This window comes from Pimephales promelas, chromosome 20 (assembly GCF_988280905.1).
Source record: "Pimephales promelas chromosome 20, fPimPro1.hap1.1, whole genome shotgun sequence".
Taxonomy (NCBI): Eukaryota; Metazoa; Chordata; class Actinopteri; order Cypriniformes; family Leuciscidae; genus Pimephales; species Pimephales promelas.
This window is the reverse complement of record NC_142788.1, coordinates 27,625,275-27,647,632: the sequence shown is the minus strand read 5'-3', so window position 1 is coordinate 27,647,632 and position 22,358 is coordinate 27,625,275. Positions and strand designations below refer to the sequence as shown.

Below are 22,358 nucleotides of genomic sequence, written 5' to 3'. Positions count from 1 at the left end.
TTATTTAACAATTTTACATTACAGTAGGCTATATTATACATCATTTGCAATAATGATTAAAAAAGTAATGCTTTATTAGGCTATTATTGTATTTTTTCATATTACAGTAGCTACATTATGATACATTTGTTTTACATATTTCTTCTATTATTTTATAATAGAGTATATTATGATGCATAATCAGCAATAATAATAGCAAGAATAAATTATTTTTTATGATTTGTTGTTATATCATTTGTTGTTATACATAATTTGCAATAATAATAATTATAATAATAAGTAACTAAATAAATAATTATAATGCTGTATTATTATATCATTATGACAGTATTATACATAATGATAAACATAAAATAAATATGCTTTATTATTATAGTATAATACAGTATATTATGATGCATAATTTGCAAATATAATAAATAAATGAATTATTATAATGCTTTATTATTATTTTATACTACAGTATATTATACATAATTTGCAATAATGTCAAAAAGTAATGCTTTATTATTATTGTATTATTTAATATTACAGTACATTATGATACATAATTAAAACAATTATAATGCTTTATTCTATTATTTTATAATAGAGTATATTTTGATGCATAATCAGCAATTTTTATAATTTGTTGTTATACATAACTTTCAATAATTATAACTAAAAAAAGTAACTAAATAAATAATTATAATGCTGTATTATTATATCATTTTATATGACAGTACATTATACATAGTGCTAAACAAAAAATAAATATGCTTTTTATTATAGTATAATACAGATTATTATGATGCATAATTTGCAATTATAATAAATAAAAAATACATTATTATAATGCTTTATTATTATAATTTTATATTATAATATATTTTATACATAATTTGTAATAAATAAAATTCATAATAATTACTATTAAATTCTATAATAAAATATTATTTGTTTATAATTTATTAATATGCTTTTTATATAATAAAATGTAATTATAAATAGGATATTTTAGCATATACTTGTATTATTTTATATATTAGCTCAAAGAGCACAGCAATAGCGACGTCAAGGTCAAAGGGAATGCATGAACTGGAAAACATGCATACCTTGAACTCAACTCACTTGAATACATAGCAACGCATACATGTAAAATATTAACAAAAGATTTGAAATACATAAAATACCATATGCATACCATACATGAATGTGGTCATATTGACTACACAGCCAGAAATCTACTAGCACAGGAAGGTCCAATATGCAATGTGGATTATCTGGAGCAAATGATGCACATGACAACTGAATAATGGAAGAAAAAATGAAACAAGTGTGTCACTTCAGGCAAAATCAGGCCTTTCAAATCACACCAATAAACAATAAAGGACATAAATCTAGTGTGCATCACAGGCTACAGGGCAGAGATTTCCTGAGACTCCAGCGAGAGCCTGCGGATCTGTCCTCTTTTAATCGTGTTCTGTGGATCTATGGCCTCTTCACATCTAATAGCGCTTTCTTTTCTTTCATTTATAACCCTTTGAATGTAACTCAATGCCGATGTGTACTCTACTGTGTTTTTATGGCTATAATAGATTCAGGTCATTGCAAAAAAAAAAAAAAAAAAAAAAAATTATCTGTGATCAAAGTGATTGGATGATTTTTGCCGGCTGGATGATAAAAAAAGGAGAAAAAACACACTGATTTATATCGAAACGGCGGCTTAGCACACAATCAACTGTTTTGTTGGGTTTTTTTTTTTTTTTCCATTTTTTTAATTTTTTTTTTTTTAGAATATTTTTATTAAAGGAAGAACAGAATGATGCATCATTTACAGAAAAAGTTAACAATGTTCCTTGTTTTTTTTACATTTTACATCCACAACCCACCCACTGAACAAAAAATAAATAAATAAAATAAATAAATAAATAATTAAATAAATAAAAAATATATTTATGAAAAACAGAATCACAAAGTTGTTATATTACATACAGTGAGGAATTAATTGACATCATTGTTAGCCCATTGTGTCGAGTTTCGTTATCCATTCCACTGTGCACGGGCCTTTTAATAACAATGTTAGTTTTAGTTTTATTTTCATTTTTTTCTTTTATTTAATAAAACCAGATCATTTATGTTGTTATAAAACACTAATTTCCATATTATTTAGTTAGCATGTTCACACTGATTTCAATGATGTGCGTTCATTTAATGGAAGATTTCGCAGTTCAAATGTGCCGAGATATTATGATATTATGAGAGTGAGATAATGAACAAAAATAGGATCATCTCTGTCTAACGGCTTTGCAAAAAACAGTATTTGTATGCAACTCACTGACACAGTGATTGCCTGTGTTAGCATTATGATGTTCATCATTATTATGATATGATCATGCTGGTAGAGGATCTAATGACAGTGGGTCAAAGCTGCTTGTTTTGAACACTGATGGTCACGTGATGATCAGCTGATGACACGTGACAGGAAGTTCTGCTTTAAAGGAGTAGTTCACTTTTAAAAAAACGTTTGCTGATAATTTACTCACCCCACATGTCATCCAAGATGTCCATGTCTTTCTTTCTTCAGTCGAAAAGAAATTAAGGTTTTTGATGAAAACATTCCAGGATTTTCTCCATACACACTCTCACATACACACACACATTCTCTCTCTCTCTCTCTCTCTCTCTCACACACACACACAGGTTGTCAACGCTGGTGTGAGTGTTGTAATTGGACAGAGGTGTTGTGAGCTAATGAAGCCAGATCTCGCACCTGCCACACCGCCGGGATTCTCCTGACTGTCCACTTAAATCTGCAGCGGTCCTGGGTCTTCAGGGCAAGAGTCTCCGCAACAAACTAATGGGAAAAAAACACAAGGAGCTTACATGGGAGGTTCCCTGTCAAGACTGCTAAACCCCCTCCCAGAATCCTCAGCAGTCTCGGGAAACTGTCTGGTGTCAAATATTTCAGACAGAAACGTTAAAGTGCTGCGCAAGCGAATTTACTTTCAAACGCTGGTGAGTTGCAGTGTGAGATGAGGCTGTCTTTGGTGACATGAGCAACGCAGTGCAGGGAAGAGCTTTAGCGGGATACCTGGAGCACCTGATCCACTCGCAGTCGTCATTCAATTTACTGCAATTATTTATAAAAAAAACATAAGAAAAAATAAATAATATATTTAAAGTTATAGTTAAACATACACATAGATCTTTATACTAAATATGCATTACTGCTTATTATTTGTTTGTTTACAACATAACCTTAATGCTTTATTACCTTAAAGGATTAGTTCACTTTAAAAAAAAAAACTTTTGCTGATAATTTACTCAATCTTTCTTCAGTCGAAAAGAAATTAAGGTTTTTGATGAAAACATTCATGGATTTTCTCCATATAATGGACTTCAATGGGAACCAAACGGTTCAAGGTCCAAGTGAGAGTTTCAGTGCAGCTTCAAAGGGCTTTAAACGATTCCAGACGATGAATAAGGGTCTTATCAAGCGAAACCATCTATCATTTCAAAAATATATAAAAAACTTTACGTTTTATAAGCACAAATGCTCGCCTTGCTCTGTTCTGTGATGCGCGTTCGTGACTCTCCTGTTCGAACTCGTTCATCAAAATGAACGAATCTTTTTGGTTTCATAGAATCAGGAAGTCAACTGTCTTTCAAATGACAGAGGAGAAAGCGGCTTACAATAAAGGTGAAATTTATGAAAAATAAGACTTTTTAAAAATAAAAACCTCGAATACATGTTATATTGCACCCCATAAACACAATCATGCAAAGAAAAAAGCAGTAAACCACCCCTTTAATAAATACTATAAAATTATAAATAACAAAAAAAACACACACATAATTTACTCACACAAACCTCATGGATGGCTAGTATTTCAACATGCTGCCACAATAAGCTTAATTGTGCATCTTTATTTGGACATTTTTCCCTTTAAGGCTTTTTGAATGTCCTATGGATAGTATATCATTATAACGAGCTCAAATAATACACACAATCACAGATCACAATGGCACAATCTTTTTTTTTTGGCAGATACGAGGTGATTTATGGGAGTTACCACTGTTTTTCAGTTCTTAAATAAAAGTTGTTAAGCAAGAATCTTTACATGTCTGACAGATTTCAGTTAGTCATACAATTCAGGTTTTCCAGAAATAAAAGAATCGTCTCAAATAATGGAAATGGGACGTTTTTTGACCAGATATGTGATGTTTTGTATCACTCAGGCGATCATCCCCTCTTCTTAAAGTCGCAGTGCTAAAAGCCGACCATGCACTCATAGTAAGAGAAGTTACTTTTCGTGCGCTTTATCAAATTTTCCTTCCCAAGTATTAGAAACTCTACCAGCCCAGTAATCATATCTTCCCTCCTTCAGTCTGTCCCCTCCAGTAATAAAACACTTTTTACACTATGTTCCATTTGCTAATGTGTATCTGATGTCTTCTAATCGCAAGGATAAGCGGGTTGGCAATGCATCCGGAAATAAAAGACGCCCAAAAGCGGCGTCTTATCAAGATGAAGCGGCGCGCTATTACGACCCGGAGTTATCCATCACCATCCGTCACAGATCAGACTGCAGGAAACAGATTACACACTCCTGAATCTTTGTGGAGATATTATATTGCTTTCATCTGCATTTTTTATAGAGTCTGATCCGAATCGCGCATTCTGTGTCAGGAACGTAAGCGCGGCCCTTTGGCTCCCACTTTCACGAAACGCGACTGAATCCGCTGAGAGGAGCGATCACATTTCCTTTGAAACGAGAGGGAATCAGGGACCCCTGTTCTTTTTTTTTTAATACAATTTGCTCATGGTCCGCAGACCAAAAGAAGAGCCGTCAATCGGGCCGGAGTTGCTAATGAGTTGGCTGGTAAAATCCAGAGTGGTGGGCCCAGCTGTCATCCATTAGGTGATGGTTTTAAGACTAGCAGTGATACTTCATTAATTAACCTTCACATTCTATGTAGATCCGCTCATCAAGATGCAGTTAATTAAAGAAAGGTCAGTCCAAGGGCTGTTACGAGCTGCATCATTACAATAGAGATGGCGCTGCTCGAAGAGAGATAAGTAAGAAGAAAAAGTGCTGGGTGAAAGGCTGCTTTTCTACAGATTATCATTCCGCATTTCCCTCAAACAAAAGGAGGTTCTGGGATGGAAAAGCGAGGCTTTTAAATCAGATAGTTTCAAGGCAGGTGATGTTTTCAGAACAACAACGCTGTAAAAAAATATTAAGTAAGTAACCTGGTTGCCTTAAAATTTTAAGTTCATTGAACTGGAAAAAGTGAGTTAATACAATGAAGGAGAATGATTCAATCATCAGAAACTCAAAATTATATGTTATCTGAACTAAATAAATTATTTAAGTTGATTTGACAAAAGAAAATATGTTGTGATTACAACACTGTAAAAAAATATTGTTGGTTTAACTTAAAAAAGTAAGTAACCTGGGTTGCCTTAAAATTTTAAGTTGATTGAACTGGAAAAAGTGAGTTAATACAATGAAGGAGATTAATTTAATCATCAGAAACTCAAAATAATAAGTTAACTCAACTAAATAAATTATTATAAAGTTGATTTGACAAAAGAAAATATGTTGTGACAACAAATCTTGAAAATAGTTTACAGTGAACTACTCAAAGAGAAAACTAGAAAAAAGTGGATCAGTGAGGTTCTAGACTCACTTTTAAAGCAACACCAAGTAACTTTTCCTCTGCCGTAAATAATTTAGCCTACCGCATCCTACAGTCGCACACACACTCGCTGTTTATCCAGCACCGGCTTTGAAATGAACGATATCCACAGACAAGGTAGAATATGTTGCATGATTTCATGAAAGTATGATGTATTGTGACATCAGAAATGAAGAAAAACAAAATAATGGCCTATTGTAACGCTTGACGTAAAGCAAGTCAAATTTATAGTTTACTTATATCTGGAATTCTTGCATAGCGTGGTTATAGCAGATAAAGGACCACAAAACAAATCCAGAAGTGCCTTTCACATGTCACGACTTAATGAACCAATGAAACGATCTTGGAAACATTATTTTAAGGTAAAATAAATTGACTTAGTGTTGCTTTAAAGAACTCTTTATGCTAAAAAAGGTTCCATATAAAGGGAAACGATTACATAATACTTTAATGTTTAGAGGGTTAAGGCCTTTGCACACTGAGTCCAAAATTCGCGTCCAAAATTTTCGCACATTCGTTATAAAAAATGATTTTTCCGTCATAAAAAAACACGAATCGGGTTCGATTTTCTGCGTTTTTCGCATCCGTAGCAAGCAGTTTGAATGGAGTTTTAATGGTGTTTTGACAATTCAGAGCCACCGAATCACGAATACGAAAAAACACGTACGAACATTTCGGACTTGGTGTGCAATGGCCTTTAGTTCACACAAAAATAATTTACTCACCCTCAAGCCATCCTAGGCGTACATAGCTTTCTTCTATCAGCCAAACACAATCAGAGTTATGTTAAAAAATATCCTGGCTCTTCCAAGCTTTATAATGGGAGGGAATGGCTTGTTTTTTGATGCATTTGGATTTTATGGTGACTTTAAAGGTGAAGCTTCTTTCACTAGTGGATCCAGATGTACTTGCAGTTGTTTGTTTTTGGAGGTGTATAGTTACTTCATCATTTGGCTCTTAAATCACGGGAAACAACAGGCCTGAGCACTGGATCCATCACTGTCCTGGAGGAAACGGGATAGAAGGAGAATATAGTTGAAACTCCTACATTATACGGTCCACCAACTGTGCTCTCACGACAGCATGTGTTGTATAATACTCTCTTTTTTTCATGGAAAAAGCTCTAATGGATAAAACACAAGTTAAATATTCATCAGTGCCGATTGACAGCATCCATCTTTTAGCTGCATGCCACTTTCTTTTCTTTGCAGTCGTGTCTTTCCCGTGACGGCTCGGACCGAGAGTGAATTTGTGACCCCACACTTCGGCTGGTAAAATGGCATTGAAAGTAAATAAAAAAATAAACAAGAACTAGAGAAGAACATCAAATAGTTATGTTTCATATACGAGTGAGATTCACTGTCTTATTTATCTCGCAATTTCTTGGCCCAGCCCTAGTAGACTTTCACTGTGAAAATTACATTTCTATTTCTTTCTGGTTCTTCTTTCTCTTGGATTTCGGTGACGGTTGATCAGTGTGCTTTAGCATGAAACGTTGGGATAAATGGACCTTCCATTTCCTTTTCATATGATGGTATTTATAGGTCAGCTGTTATATTGCAGTAGCTAAAAGTCAATTTAGTTTGAAAGGTTTTAAGGGGTTTTCTCTCGGCAAAAGGCAGTTTCTGATATCTTACAATTACCAATTGACCAGAAACAAAGCCAAGACCCAAAAATGCTGAAAATGGACAAAATCCCGCTCTGCTGATCGACAGCTCATTTTATCTCTGAGTGCGGGCCAGTTGCTTTGATGTCAGCTAACTTGAATATGCTTTATGCTCAATTAACGTCCCGCGGGGAGATTTTTACAATGCAATTGTAACGTGGCAGTGACATAAGGCTCTAGAGCAAAATGAATGAGTCTCATATCAGTTCACTTATTCTGAAAGTATTTCCTCCAAGTGCTTGAAACTATTTTATAACACTAGATCTTTACACCAGACGCCATGATGAATGTTTTTAAACATGTTGCTGGGTGGTTCCCAATTGTGTCTCTAAATATGGCTCAGGTTGCTTTAGTATGCAATAGTTTTACTGATGCTATGCCTTATTTTTCTAACTATGAATTAAGTTTGAGCCCTCTTTAAAAACCTGCAGAGACTATGCTTTCTCAATCTCAGTCAACACAGACTGAAGCCTTGAATACATGAGAAATCAGCTTAGTTTATTTCACAACAAAAGAAAGCATGCATACCATTCTTCCACTCTCGAAATGTTCTTATTCTTTATTCTGCTGACCCGCCAAACCCATTTGATCATCAGTAAATCATGCATGTGCTTTTTAAGCAAAACTTAAACAAAGGACCTGCATAGTCCTCATCATTTTAAAAGGAAACTTTGAATGAATCACAGTTAAAGTGTTATTTAATAAGGCTAGGTAGACTTTTCTGGAAAGAACTGGAACAAATAGACATCATATAGTCATCTCTGGTCAAATAAATGCACAAACAAACCTTTTTGGTGGTGAAATCGAACAAGAATATATATTTGATGTAACTATATTACACATAAAAATACAACTATTTTATGTAAACTACTTTTAAGTAGTTAAGTTTAGGGCCCTATAGACCTTATGTAGCCCCGCCCCCTTTCAGCGCTGCACTCGTTGAGCTCTGTCTTTCGGTTTTTATTTCCACAGCATGAAGGTAAGATCTTACGGGTTTATGAATGAACCGTTTCCGGGTCTACAAACATTTGTTATGACATCCACTCCACATTCTACAATTCAACTCTACATGACCAGTTAAAGGCACACTAAGCAAGAATTGTCCATTCTCATTTTGGTGGTAAACAAACTCATAGTAGGCCGAAAAGCGTGCATTTCCACCCTTAGTACTTCATTGCACATACGCAGTCCTTTCAGTTTCGGTTTTCAATCCGATGAAGTGTTTACTCTCGATTGGATTAGAAAAGGAATAAACCCTTTCAATCCGATCGAAATTTCATTCGGATCGAGCTCAATCGGATCGATTAAGGTGTTTACATTAACCCATCAATACGATTACAAACAGATTATTTGGTTGCATGTAATCGTAGCCAAATTGGATGACATTATTCGTATGTATTTTTTTTGTATTCCCCAAAAGTCCAACAATATAACAAAAACAACAATAGGGGGGGAGGGGGGATTTGAAATTTGCATAGGCTAATTTGAGCTCTCATTCAAACGGTTGATTCATGTGGGGTTTTGTACTTTGGGTTAGGGGTTTGTTCAAATCACTATAACGCTGGCTATGAGCAACAATAATAGTGAACTAATTAATCAGATGAGGAGGTCGAATAGACTTTCAGATCATTTCCGTGGACCTCCAATTGATATGCAGATTGTTAGAGCCATTTCGCACGGCAGAGCACCTAAAAATTAGGAACGGAGATGAGAAGGGTGGGACGTGGGAGTGTGTTTCAACCCCTTAGTTACAGTAAATGTTGACCCTGGACTCAACACCATTATGGCAGGCAGTCTTCCTCGGGTGCCGGCGGGCCGCTATAGTTGCTAGGCGGGAAGACATTATGGCTTTGCCGCGCAATAATTTATCCGGCGAGTGCGGCCGGCCGTCATGTTCGGCTCTGACAGAGAGCTGGAGTACTTTATCAGACGCTCGGTAAATCAGACACATGGGGGGGCAGACGGCAACATTGTTTGATCTCTTTCAGACACTCTAATAATCTCCGCCGCTCTGATTGATACCTTTACACAACAAAGCGCATTACACCAGCAGAAAACCCATCCGAGCCATCCAATGTGTGTGTGTGTATCGGCCATCACAGTTGTCAGGGGGGGGGGAGGGGGGGAGACAGAAGGAGAGAAGAAATGAGTCTCATGGAGACACACAGGGTCATTTGGAGTCTTTAAACGAATCGTCGTCTAACAGTTTCACAAAACGATCAGGGTTTCAGAGGGAGGGGTGGGGGAGATAACCGGTGTCAATGTGACCTCACTCAGTGCATGACGAGAAAAGAAAACAGGAAAAGAACAAACAGCCACACATACCAATGTTACGAATCTTTTTTTTTTTTCAGTTTTCCATTGCGTTACAGATAAGATACTACGTTCAATATGTTAGAAGACCATATTGTTAAAAAAGGTTTTGCATTCATTATCAAGAATCGTTTGAGTTCAAATATGAGCATAATATGAGATTCTTCAGATGAGCATAATGGTTTTGGGGTTGAAATGCTTTATCTCATTGATTTTTAAAGGGATACCTCACTTTTTTTTTTAGAAATAGGCTCATTTTACAACTCCCCCAGAGTTAAACAGTTGGGTTTTACCGTTTTTGAATCCATTCAGCCGATTTTCTGATATTTAGAAGAATATCAGTCACCAGACAGTTTCTGGTCTCATTGACTTCCATAGTATATATTTTTTCCTACTATGGAAGTCAATGAGATCATAAACCGTCTGGTTACTGATATTTTTCTAAATATCAGAAAATCGGCTGAATGGATTCAAAAATGGTAAAACTCAACTGTTTAACTCGAGGGGAGTTGTAAAATGAGCCTATTTCCAAAAAAAAGTGGAGTATACCTTTAAATATGCAATGTCTATAAATGACATCTTTACTTATCAAAACATTGCTTTTAACTCGTTCCCCGCCATTGACAGTGTGCCTTTTATTTAGAATACATACAAATGTAATTTACGTTTAGTTTAGTTTGTCAAAATTTTTAAAAACCGTGTTTGAAGAGTGCGCATGTGCGAACGTGCCCTACTATGTAAGAACGAGCCAAATATTGAATTTGGTAATAAAGCAAAATAACTGAGAACAATTAGTAATAGTCCTCAGATGACATGTCCGTAATTTATATTAAAAAAATCTAGCGTTAATTGGATCTCAAACAGTTTCATTAAAGGGATACTCCACTTTTTTTTGGAAATAGGCTCATTTTACCACTCCCCCAGAGTTAAACAGTTGAGTTTTACCGTTTTCTAATGTATTCAGACGATTTTTTTGATATTTAGAAGAATATCCGTAACCAGACAGTTTCTGGTCTCATTGACTACCATAGTAGGAAAAAAAATATACTATGGAAGTCAATGAGACCAGAAACTGTCTGGTTACGGATATTCTTCTAAATATCAGAAAATCGGTTGAATGCATTCGAAAATGGTAAAAACCCACTGGGGGAGTGGTAAAATGAGCCTATTTCCCAAAAAAAGTGGAGTATCCCCTCAAAAGTATTATTACTCCACCACGTGCGAGATGTCATAAACCTACATTGAACGATACTTTGCGACAATAGGTTTCGGGAAACAGTCGTGACTAGCTAGTTGATTTCTCCAACGATGCATCGTATTATGGTAGTGAAGCAGCGAGCGACACGGGAAACGCACCGCAGTTCGTTATCAAAGATTCAATGACTCGTTTATATATAAACTGTATATAGTGAGAAATTCATGTTATCTATAGACCAGAATATATCTATATTCATATTTGGGACTGTAATTAATCACTTAGCAACATGCTAAAAACCAATCCCCAGGCAACCATTCAGCACACCCTATAGTTTTGCATGGGCAAGTACCTCAGGAGAAAGTGAAAATCTAGTCTTAATAATCAACTTTCCAAACGTAATGCTTTTTATAAGAGAGAAAGCAGTTAAAACCACCATGGCACTTCTCCACATTAGCCTAAGGATGTCAGTGAGTGGAGTGTGACGGCAAAATGGAATCTGGCCATTTTCGCTGGCTCCGAGACATAACTACACGGTTTCCAATTATCTAGTTGGAAATATAATAGATTCTTTCCACTTTCTCACTGCCATTAAGTTTAGTTGTGCTCATCTAGCAGCTAAAATCAACACTGAGAGACTGAAAACTCTGTTCAAATAAACACAGTCTTACAAAAAGAGTGTCTTGTCTTTCCAACTTCCTTTTAAAATATGAGACTGATCTCTGACCTTTGACCTCTCACCCTCTATCAGGCGTTTTTTGGAGTCGGACTCTGCCTGGTTTTGTCACGGTAATACATTTTTAATCGTCCTACCCCTGAAATCTTTTGGCCACCCGAATCCATCTGGCGATGTTTGCCAGGGCTTTGTCTCTCCTACTCAGAGAGCAGAACGTATTTGACAATAAAATGTTACTCAGCTTTAAATGAAGTGACAAAAACTAATTGAACTGTTTCATCAGCAGCATTGGAATGAGACCATAAAGTAGAGACTGACAATAAGATGCAATTATTGGCGTGTGCGTGTGCATGTGTGTGCGAGTTCAATCAACATCAGTATTCTATCCAGACGCCATAATGGATGTAATGTAGCATATGGCCACTGAGCCATGTGTTTTCTTCACTCAACGTGTCTGATAAACAGAGCGCTGGAGATGAGGCTCGTCTAAGAGCTTTTCCTAGCCATCAGTCAAGGCAAGACATTAAAACACAGCTAGGTAACAATCTCAAATGGCTGACCTGGAATGTGTTTCTACAATCTCCATTTCAGCAGTGATCGGTGAAATAAGTCATTTGGAATTAAAATAATATCAATCCTGCTGGACAGTCTAAGATGGTAGATGTGTTCTGGAACGTGATGCTTGACCAACTAATGACCAGCTGGATTATATCAAAGGGATTTTAAGGAAATGAGAATGGAGCACAATTTCATTCATCTTAATGCGCACAGACAAGTTTGGGTTTACATAATATATTTGTGTGTGCTGTGTATAATTATTTTGTATATAAATACACACACATGCATGTATATATTTAAAAAAATGTGTTATTCACTAAAATATTTATAATATATATTTATAATATAATATAGATTATGTATTTATATATACATTGTATTTATGTGCAAATAATTCTTAAATATATATATATATATGCATGCATATGTATTTATATGTAAAAAATAATTATACACAGCACACACACACATTATGTAAACAAAAACTTTTATATTGGATACGATTAATCGTAATTAATATTTGCACAGCCCTAATATATATATATATATATATATATATATATATATATATGAAAAATAGTAGAACATTTTATAATATAATGTTCATATTTTATATTCTTATATAATAATAATATAAAATATGAACATATATAATATGTATATACAGTATGTGTGTGTGGGTATATATATATATATATATATATATATACAATTAATTTATTGCAATTAGTTCTAAAAATATATATGGAATATTAACGTATAATATTTATATACAGAATGACATTAGTTTAATAACATATACAATAATATATAAACTGTAAAAAAATATTTTCAAGATTTGTTATCACATTCTTTTGTCAGATCAACTTAAATAATTTATTTAGTTCAGACAACTTATTATTTTGAGTTTCTGATAATTAAATCAATCTCCTTCATTGTATTAACTAGTTTTAATCAACTTACAAAAGACAACTAGGTTACTTATTTTTTTAAGTTAAACCAACAATATATGTTTTTACAGTGTACACACAAATATACATAATTTAAAACATTTTACTATTTAAAAAAAAAAACGTTTTAATGAGGAAAAAAAATATTGAATTGTCTGCAGGTACCTAGAAATATGCATCTCTCCAACAGTATCCATCACCATCTGTAGAAAGAACAAGAAAAAAACAATTCTCGCATTAGGTAGACAAAGAAACAAGGAACATCCAGTGGGGGCAGCGTCCTCTTTGAATACATCAATACTTGCCTAGTGGGGATGGAGCAAGAAGAAACTGTGTAATGCATTTCTGCCTTATTAAAGTTATAAATGAGCGCCACAGCCTGCATGTCAGTTCAGACTTATTCGCTGGGTGAGCATACATCAATTACACTATTTGGAGCATTTAAACAGGTGTGCCGCTAGCCTCTTTAGGAGACTTTGCATGCACCTGCTTTAGCGTCTGTTGATTCACAACATGCTGTATTGTTCGCAACTTTAATAACCACATAATGTTAGCAGAAAACAAGCAGGCTGTCGAGAAAAGGAATGAATAAATCCGCTACGCCTGCTTCAGTCATACAAGTATGGCATATATTAGATTATAAGGAGAGGTTATTACGGCTCCGAGTCTAAAACACAAAAGGCTCTTTCGCTAAAAAGGAGTACAACAAAGACATCATAGTGGCTTTTCTCACTCCCGAGCTGATCTTGAGACTTGAGACGCAAGACATCACAAGGCCGTAGGCTACAGTAAATATCGCCTTTCTTGTTATCTCTACAAGACCTGTTTTTCCCGTAAATAGGGGGAATGCGTAATTCAATACACTTCCCAGGCAATTTGCTTTTTCGAGAACAGGTGACATGTTATATTGGAGTTGTGGCCCAAGAATAAATGGTCAAATTAATAAGTAATGCTGATGTGCAGATAATATTTTACCCCCGACTCCTCGGTGGTAAGTAGCTTATTGTGGGCTAGACGGTAACGTTATACCGCAGAAGGCTCTGTGGTGCTTATTTAACGTTATACTGAAGTGCTCGAATGCCATTTTGAGAACGTCAACATGCTTTCTGATTCAACTGATTACACTGTAAAAAATAAACCGTAAATTTTACGGTAAAAAAACGGCAGCTGTGGTTGCCAGAACTTTACCGTTAAAAATACGGTAGGAACGTTAATGGTTTTACAGACTTCACTTAAAATTTACAGTAATAAACCGTAATTTATTTTCTGATAAAATGTGGATTTACCAATATATTGATGTATTGATATCTGTTTTAGACCATTGTAATACACTGACAACCAACAATCATCACAGCAGTGATGAGAGTTACATGAGCAATCACAGCTCATCACAAGTGAATACTTGTATAAAGCAATACTTATTTAAAGCTCATTCACACAAACATTAAGCACCATCATGGTAACACACATGAAATTAAAAAAAAAAATGCAATAAACATTAATTTAACAACATTAAATGTAACATATAACCCTAATGTACATAACTGATTAGAAAAACAAAAACAATATGAGGAACCAGTTATTTCAACAAAAATACATAAAATGTGAAGTGTCACACAGGGAATTGTGGGAATGTCAATTTACGGTTTTTCACTGTAAATTATACAATGATTTGTTCTTTTTCACTTTCAAAAATTGTAAATTTAACGGTATTTTACTGTAAAATTATATCACAGTTATTTACCGTGTATAGTACGGAAACTTTCTGTTTACCAATTAACAGTTTTGCACTGTAGCATTTTTATAGTATTTTACCGTTAAAATCACGGTTATTTTTTTACAGTGTAGCAGTAACAGTGAGAGACGAGTCCCGAAGTCGAGTTTTTGTCCTCCTCTCGGCTGTGTAACGTCATTCCGGTGGGCGGGATTTGAAACCGCAAGCATCTGTCAAGGGCAAACGGTAAAATACCGGGCATACGTTGTGAGTGAATCTGTCAGACACTTTGTGTCTCTATGAGATCAGAGAGCAGGTTGATGTGAGAGTTGGCAGAGTAACATGAAGCTTGATCTGAAAGACAAAGATCATAGCTGTCCTTCAGAACCGCAACACGGGGGGACGGCTCTCTCATCTGCGCCGCAGCTCCCACAGATGATGAGGGGGCATTGTAAACATAATTATTGCTGCTAATGATAACGGCAGACAGATGATGAGTTTTTTCTCAGCTCATTTACCATTGGCAACCATGCCAGGTGCACGGAGGGATTTTCATTCTGTTCGAAATAGTGCCTAGTCTTGTTTTTCTTGCAAAATGTGCAACAAAATTTGCAGAGTCGAACACTAAATAAACCGCGGCACTTTTTTGCAGTTGGAAAGGTGCATGGAAATGTGTGGAATTATACGTGCAAACACATTTAAGAACTATGATTGCAGACAGTAAGAGACCCTTTTAAAGGGATACTCCACTTTTTTTGGAAATAGGCTCATTTTACAACTCCCTCAGAGTTAAACATTTGGGTTTTACCGTTTTCGAATCCATTCAGCCGATTTTCTGATTTTTAGAAGAATATCAGTAACCAGACAGTTTCTGGTCTCATTGACTTATATATTTGTTTCCTACTATGGAAGTCAATGGGACCAGAAACTGTCTGGTTATTGATATTCTTCTAAATAACCAAAAATCGGCTGAATGGATTCAAAAAAAGGTAAAACCCAACTGTTTAACTCTGGGGGAGTTGTAAAATGAGCCTATTTCCAAAAAAAGACGGAGAGACAAGAACGGTTTGACCTAAAAACATAAAAATTGAAACTACTGCGGAAACAAAGATACCTTCATCTTGGATGCCCTTGAGGTAAGCTAAAACACACCAAAAATTTATTTCAAAGTGAACTATCCCTTTAAAATATAATTTATTCATGTGATGGCAAAGCTGAATAATAACATTTTCTGGAGCATCAAATCATCATATTATCATGATTTCTGAAGGATCATGTGACTCTGGATCACAGGAACAAATTACAATCTCAAATCTTAATTATTCTAAAATGTTGACCGCTGGCGTATAAGAAAAAGAGCTTGAATACTGTATCGTGTATAGGCTATATCTGTTAACCCCTTAACTGTCACCCCCCTTTTTGAGAATGGGGGTTAAAATGCACTATTCACTATGCACAATTTAAATGGTTGTAATGCAAGAATGCTTAGGAATATATACCCAAGTTTGGTCTTGTTTTAAAGGAAACACTCAGCGGAATATTGCTGAAGTGAAAACACTTCAAAAAAATGAAAGTATGAAAAAGTTATGGAAGTTTAAATTTACAGTAATCAAATATACTGTACTCTATATTTTTTATTTTATATAAAATATATATTTTACAAAATAATTTCTATAAAATCAAAGCCATAAATCTAACTAAGTTATGTTCCAAGTTTGAAGTTGATATCACGAAAATTGAAGTTCCCATGAGATTTTGTTTAGGCGCAGTACCAAAAATAGTCACCGGGTGCCATTGAATTCCATTGAATTTAGTTGTATACATTCTGCCTCAACAAATTAATAAATTTCTGTCCAAATATCAATTTTGTCACAAAATTTGGAACCTTGAGACTCAGACCTTTCTGACAATATGTGTTTTGTCAAGATTAGAAAAGGTTTTGATCATAAATTATGAAATATAATGATGCCCAAAAGGGGAGGAGCCTGATAAAATAAGTACGGTTTCTATGGTAACGCAATGTTCAATTATAAAACAGTGTTCACAAGATGAATTCTGAGTCTATAAGCTTTCAAATGATACCTAATTTATGATTACTACTAAAATATGTGATATAATAAAAAAGGCGATAAATTATATTATATTTTAGAGTATAATATATAGGCCTATATATGAAGAGTTCAGATGCAAAAGCCTCTAAGTGCCATTTGAAATTTTCTTCTAGAATGATAATTTTTATCAAGCTTGTATATTTAAGTTCAGTGATTTCACTTAAATGGCAATGATAATTACCTATTAATTATTATTTAAGTGAAATTACTGAACTTAAATATACAAGTTTGATAAAAATCATCATTAAAGAAGAAAATTTCAAATGGCATTTAGAGGCTTTGAACTCTCATCTGAACTCTTCATATATATATATATATATATATTATAATTTTCAGAGGACAATATTATATTATAATTTATTTTTTTATTAAAAAATACTAGATTATATGTTTTATTACGAACTTTTAGCATAAAAACAGAAGTTTCAATGATTAAAAGTGGGTGCATCGACTTTTTGTGACAAACGTCAGACATTCTGTTGTGATGCAGATTTTTTGAGGTGCACTCTTGTCATAAATTCATCCATTACTCTTCCTACATAATATGTAACATGAAACAGGGGTAGAATATTTATTTAGAAGTCGTAGACCTTTCCAACAATATATAATTTGTCATAATTAGATTAAGATTTAATAGAAATATAGTGAAGTAAAGTTAGGCGTCCCAGTACCGGGACGGTGACAGTACATTAATTTTGTTAACTTTTTAGCTTGGATGGATGCCCTCGAATCTTCCAGACGTGAACCAAAAGCCGCAAAACTCCAATTTTGATTTCAGATGCACTTCTAAAAGCCTCTCAAAACACTTTAACTATAGACGAGGTGTTTGAAAAACAAAACTGACAGAGATGACAATCTGAAACCTCGCTTTATAAAAGTTTCAGGTAAAGAACTCTCGCACTTTAAATAGCTCTTTGGCGTAGAGCAATATCTGGAACAGCCCTCCATCACACCGCGTGCCTCAGACCAACAGACAGCGTCATAATTTTCAGGGCAGTCGCTATTTTCCCTTTTTTCCTTTCCATTTCTCTGTCTTCCTTGTGGCAAGCTCAACTTGTAATGGTTGTCTTTAAATATTCATTCTCTTTCATTTCTATGTTTGAAGCTGGGTCGGCCCAGAAAGACATGCTCAATGATTGAGCAGCGTCTACGTTTCCTTTTTACCTGCACGAGAACGTTTGAAAGGTTTTAGCAAAGCGTCACTCACTTCCAGTCACCTTTTCAAAAGGCCGGCTGAAATAAAGTGTTGCACAGTCAGCGATGGAGAGAAGCGCGGAGGAGAGACAGCCGTGCTTTCAAGGATAGATGGAGTGTCGCTCTTCCGAAAAGAGTGATTGTAGACTCTGAGCAACTCAAGTGTTACCCATCAATGGAGATTATACAGTAGCTCTATATCAATAAGCCCCGTATGAAACAATGTGTAACATGAAATTTTAATTGCATGCCTGCTGTAGTGAATTTAAAGACGCTTGATCAAACCAGGTTCCTCAACATTTTGAATGATTGACTGGCTGATGGAGCAAACCTTGTTTTATTAGCATCGCTATTTGTCTCGCTATTGAGAATTTAAAGGGTTAGTTCATCCAAAAATGAAAATTATCACATAATTTACTCACCCTCAAGCCATCCAAGGTCTTGAACCGTTTGGTTCCCACTGAAGTGCATTATATGGAGAAAAATCCTGGAATGTTTTCATCAAAAACCTTAAAAAGATAGTTCACTTTGAAATTCATTTTTGATATGTTTTAGCTTACCTCAAGGGCATCCAAGATGTAGGTGTCTTTGTTTCAGCATTTTCAATTTTGACATTTTTTGGTCAAACCGTTCTTGTCTGTCAGTCCTATAATGCAGGTCTATGGTCACCACCTTAAAGAGCATGCACAGAGAAGTCAAAATTAAACATGATTTAATGACTCGTGAATGTAAGTACACACTGATGGCCTAAGACACGAAACGAGCAGTTTGTGTGAGAAAACGAACAGTATTTAAATAGTTTTTACCTGTTGTTAACAGCCATGTCAAACTGATCTGAATCAGATGTCCAGTTGAACCAAACCGAACCGTCTCCAGACATTATGCCGGAAGTGATCTCTCGTCTGCGTCTACGTCACACATTGTTTACACGGAGAACCTTTAATTTCTTTTCGACTGAAGAAAGAAAGACATGGACATCTTGGATGGTGAGTAAATTATCAGCAAACGTTTTTTTAAAAGTGATCTACTCCTTTAAAGACACGTAATATAGAGTAAGAGCGGAAACTCACTATAGAGAGAAACGAGATTTGATGAATCTTGTTTGGTAGTTATCACAGTGTCCCAATCCAATTGCTCTGCATTTAATGTTTTAGACATTTTGATGGATGGATTTTTGATATTTTAACATAAAATTCTCAACTGACTGAAGCTGATGATTCTTTTTGTGTCAATATAAAACGTGACTTTGATCGATTAGTGTATCTAACCAATCTATTCAAGTTCTGAATGTGAAGTCATGTGATTTATTCTGTTTTTGATCAGTTTGCTACATTTGCTTCAATGAGTCTGTGTTTGTATGTGAGTTAAGGACCATAATCAAGCTGTGCTTGTCACGAACCCTTTCTACACTGCATAGAGATGCATGGGGTCAATGGCAACCTTTAATTTTTCTCTTCAAAGGCGAGTGAATGCCAATAGCACATCTGAATGAGAGAGTGTGCACTGGTTAAGGCCTCCATTATGGCCTGGATGAAAGTGTCCCGATTGCCGGCGCTTCATCAGTATGTCTCGTGGTTGTGTCACAGCGACTAGCCTGGAGGCCCGGAGAGCTGCTTCAAATTGGAGCTGACTTCACCGAAATGTAAAAGCAACAAATCACACATTTTCATTGGGCACTGATCTCCTGGCCAGGCCCTCTGCCGGAGTCAGCACAATCCCGGCTGCCATGCTGATTCCTGATGACGGTCCGACTGCTCGCTCCAGCTGTTCCTGGCTAGCAAAGCAGAAATGTGCCGAACGTGGCCTATTGCCACCGATGGCAGTCCCACCCCCATGTGCGCTCCCAACACAACCATACACGGCAGATTGGGCACTGTAGGACGATTGTACGGGAATTTTGTTAGGAGCAGATACCATCCCAAAGCAATTCAGAACAGTCAGCGGCAATCTTGCCAACGCCCTCGGACAGCTATTTCCAGTCAAGTGCAGCTTCTCCAAAAGAGGTTGGCAAGCTTACTTCGCAATGTCAGGTTTAAAATGTTTTGAAGGAAACATGCAGGGTTTTTTGTATGGAAAATTCCTCACCATGCTGCTATGATGTTGTGGGTGGTTGCCAGGGAGTTGCTATGTGGTCTCTGAAGTGATCTGAGTGGTGTGTAGCATGGTTTTTCATGGTGGTCGGCTGCTTGCTACTTTGAATCTAGGAAAGAGGCCAACAGGATGTAGTTAAAATTTGAATTTGAGATCAAATGCAATTAAACTTTTTTTTAAATTATAAAAACTTTCAGTATACATTATATATAAGGAGTAGTTTTGCTGATAAGTTACTCACCCCCATGTCATCCAAGATGTCCATGTCATTCTTTCTTCAGTCGAAAAGAAATTAAGGTTTTTGATGAAAACATTCCAGGATTTTTCTCCATATAATGGATTTCAGTGGGAACCAAACGGTTCAAGATCCAAAAGATACTTTCAGTGCGAACTGTTCAAAGGGCTTTAAACGATTCCAGACGATGAATAAGGGTCTTATCAAGCGAAATGATCGTTCATTTAAAAAAAAAAATGAAGTTTAAGTTTTATAAGCTCAAATGGTCGCCTTTCTCTGTTCTGTGATGTGCATTCGTGACTCTCCTGTTCGAACTTGTTTATCAAAATGAACGAATCTTTTTTCGTATCATTTGTTTCATTCAACGAGCGAACTGAACAAATTGACTCAGAAAAAGATTTGTTCATTTTGATGAACGAGTTCGAAGAGGAGAGTCACACAGAACAGAGCAAGGCGACCATTTGAGTTTCTAAAACTTCAACTTTTTTTTTTTTTTTTAAATGAGCGATCGTTTCGCTTGATAAGACCCTTATTCATCGTCTGGAATCGTTTAAAGCCCTTTGTCTTTAAATGATTCCAGTCTTTTGGACCTTGAACCTTTTGGTTACCAGTAAAGTGCATTATATGGAGAAAAATCCTGGAATGTTTTCATCAAAAACCTTAATTTTTTTTCGACTGAAGAAAGAATGACATGGACATTTTGGATGACATGGGGGTGAGTAAATTATCAGCAAAAGTTTTTTTCGAAAAGTGAACAACTCCTTTAAGCAATAATGTTATGTCAGTGTTTGTTCAGAAACTTAATTTTTTGACAGAAAGGGGAGGAAAAAAATCAGGGTGGGCCAGCAAACATTGTTTTGGTGATGCACATTGTTGAGATTGGACTGATGACTATGCCAAAAAACATCCATTCCTTTTTCACCCATTTCAAGTACATTTCCTCCTCTTCATACTTTCTCTGAACACTCTCTAACAGTACATCAGCAGCTTTATGTGATGCAAGAGTGATGAAGATTGTGATACGTATATGAATAAAGCATGTCAGTGCTGTACAAATGTGAGCGTGCATCTATTGGTTATGAATTGCCTTTATCAGCGGCGTTCCTATTGCTGACAGTGGAAAAATGGAACATCAGTTATGTGTTTCCATTAAATGGAGCCCAAAAGGCCTCGGGTTACTGTTGTTGCTACATCTCAATCTATTTTGACAGTCTTGTCTATTGGCATGTGTATATCTGAGCTAATACGTGAACGAGCGAGTGTGTGTGCCAACTCCGAGCGATCACGTGCAGGCCATCTGTGAGAACGCAAGCCAGGAGGATGTAATGGGTCCTGCTGTCAGGCCGGTAGCCCCCAGGTTATCTGTCACTCATGGAGATATGAATTAGCTGCGACTCCATCAGGATTCAGCCTTCCCCCTCATCCTGTAAACACAGCCAGGGTTCATTGACCCAAAGCGCAAAACACAGCCCATATGTCCAAAACAAACCCCCCCTCCCTATACACACCGCAGGCTTAGAACAAGTTCTTAAAAGCCTTGTAAAGGGCCAGTTTACACCTGGTATTAAGATGCGTATCGGTCGATCGGATCACAAGTAGACGAGGGAGACACAGTCCAGTTTACACCGGGTGTTTTTTCATCTGTCACTTTTGTCCACTTTCAACCACTTCTGTCCTGATTTTTCAGAGGGGAGGGTCTATGGGCAGTAAATGTATGTTTTTTCCAAGATCTTTCGATCTAATGGACAAAATAAGCTCACGCGTTTTACATTTGTAGTGATGGGGACGATTATGCAGAGTCCGAGTCATGACCGAGTCTTTGAAGGGTCGAGTCCGAGTGGAAACCAATTCTTTTGGTTTTCAAATACAATCGAGTATGAGTCAAGACCGAGTCTTTGAAGGGTTGAGTCCGAGTCGAAACCAATTCTTTTGGTTTTCAAATACAGTCGAGTCCGAGTCAAGACCGAGTC

The 22,358-nt window shown here is 35.9% G+C and overlaps 1 long non-coding RNA gene across 1 annotated transcript; it reads right to left on the bottom strand.

Moving 5' to 3' along the window:
• Positions 1 to 992: 992 nt before the first annotated feature.
• On the bottom strand, positions 993 to 20,405 carry LOC148970669 (uncharacterized). The gene is made up of 8 exons (XR_016148189.1): positions 20,148 to 20,405; positions 18,869 to 19,016; positions 18,623 to 18,734; positions 18,485 to 18,549; positions 13,209 to 13,246; positions 6,411 to 6,689; positions 2,986 to 3,112; positions 993 to 2,836 (listed from the first exon to the last, which is right to left on the bottom strand). It is a non-coding gene; the product is annotated as an uncharacterized LOC148970669 (long non-coding RNA).
• Between the last annotated feature and the right edge of the window lie 1,953 nt (positions 20,406 to 22,358).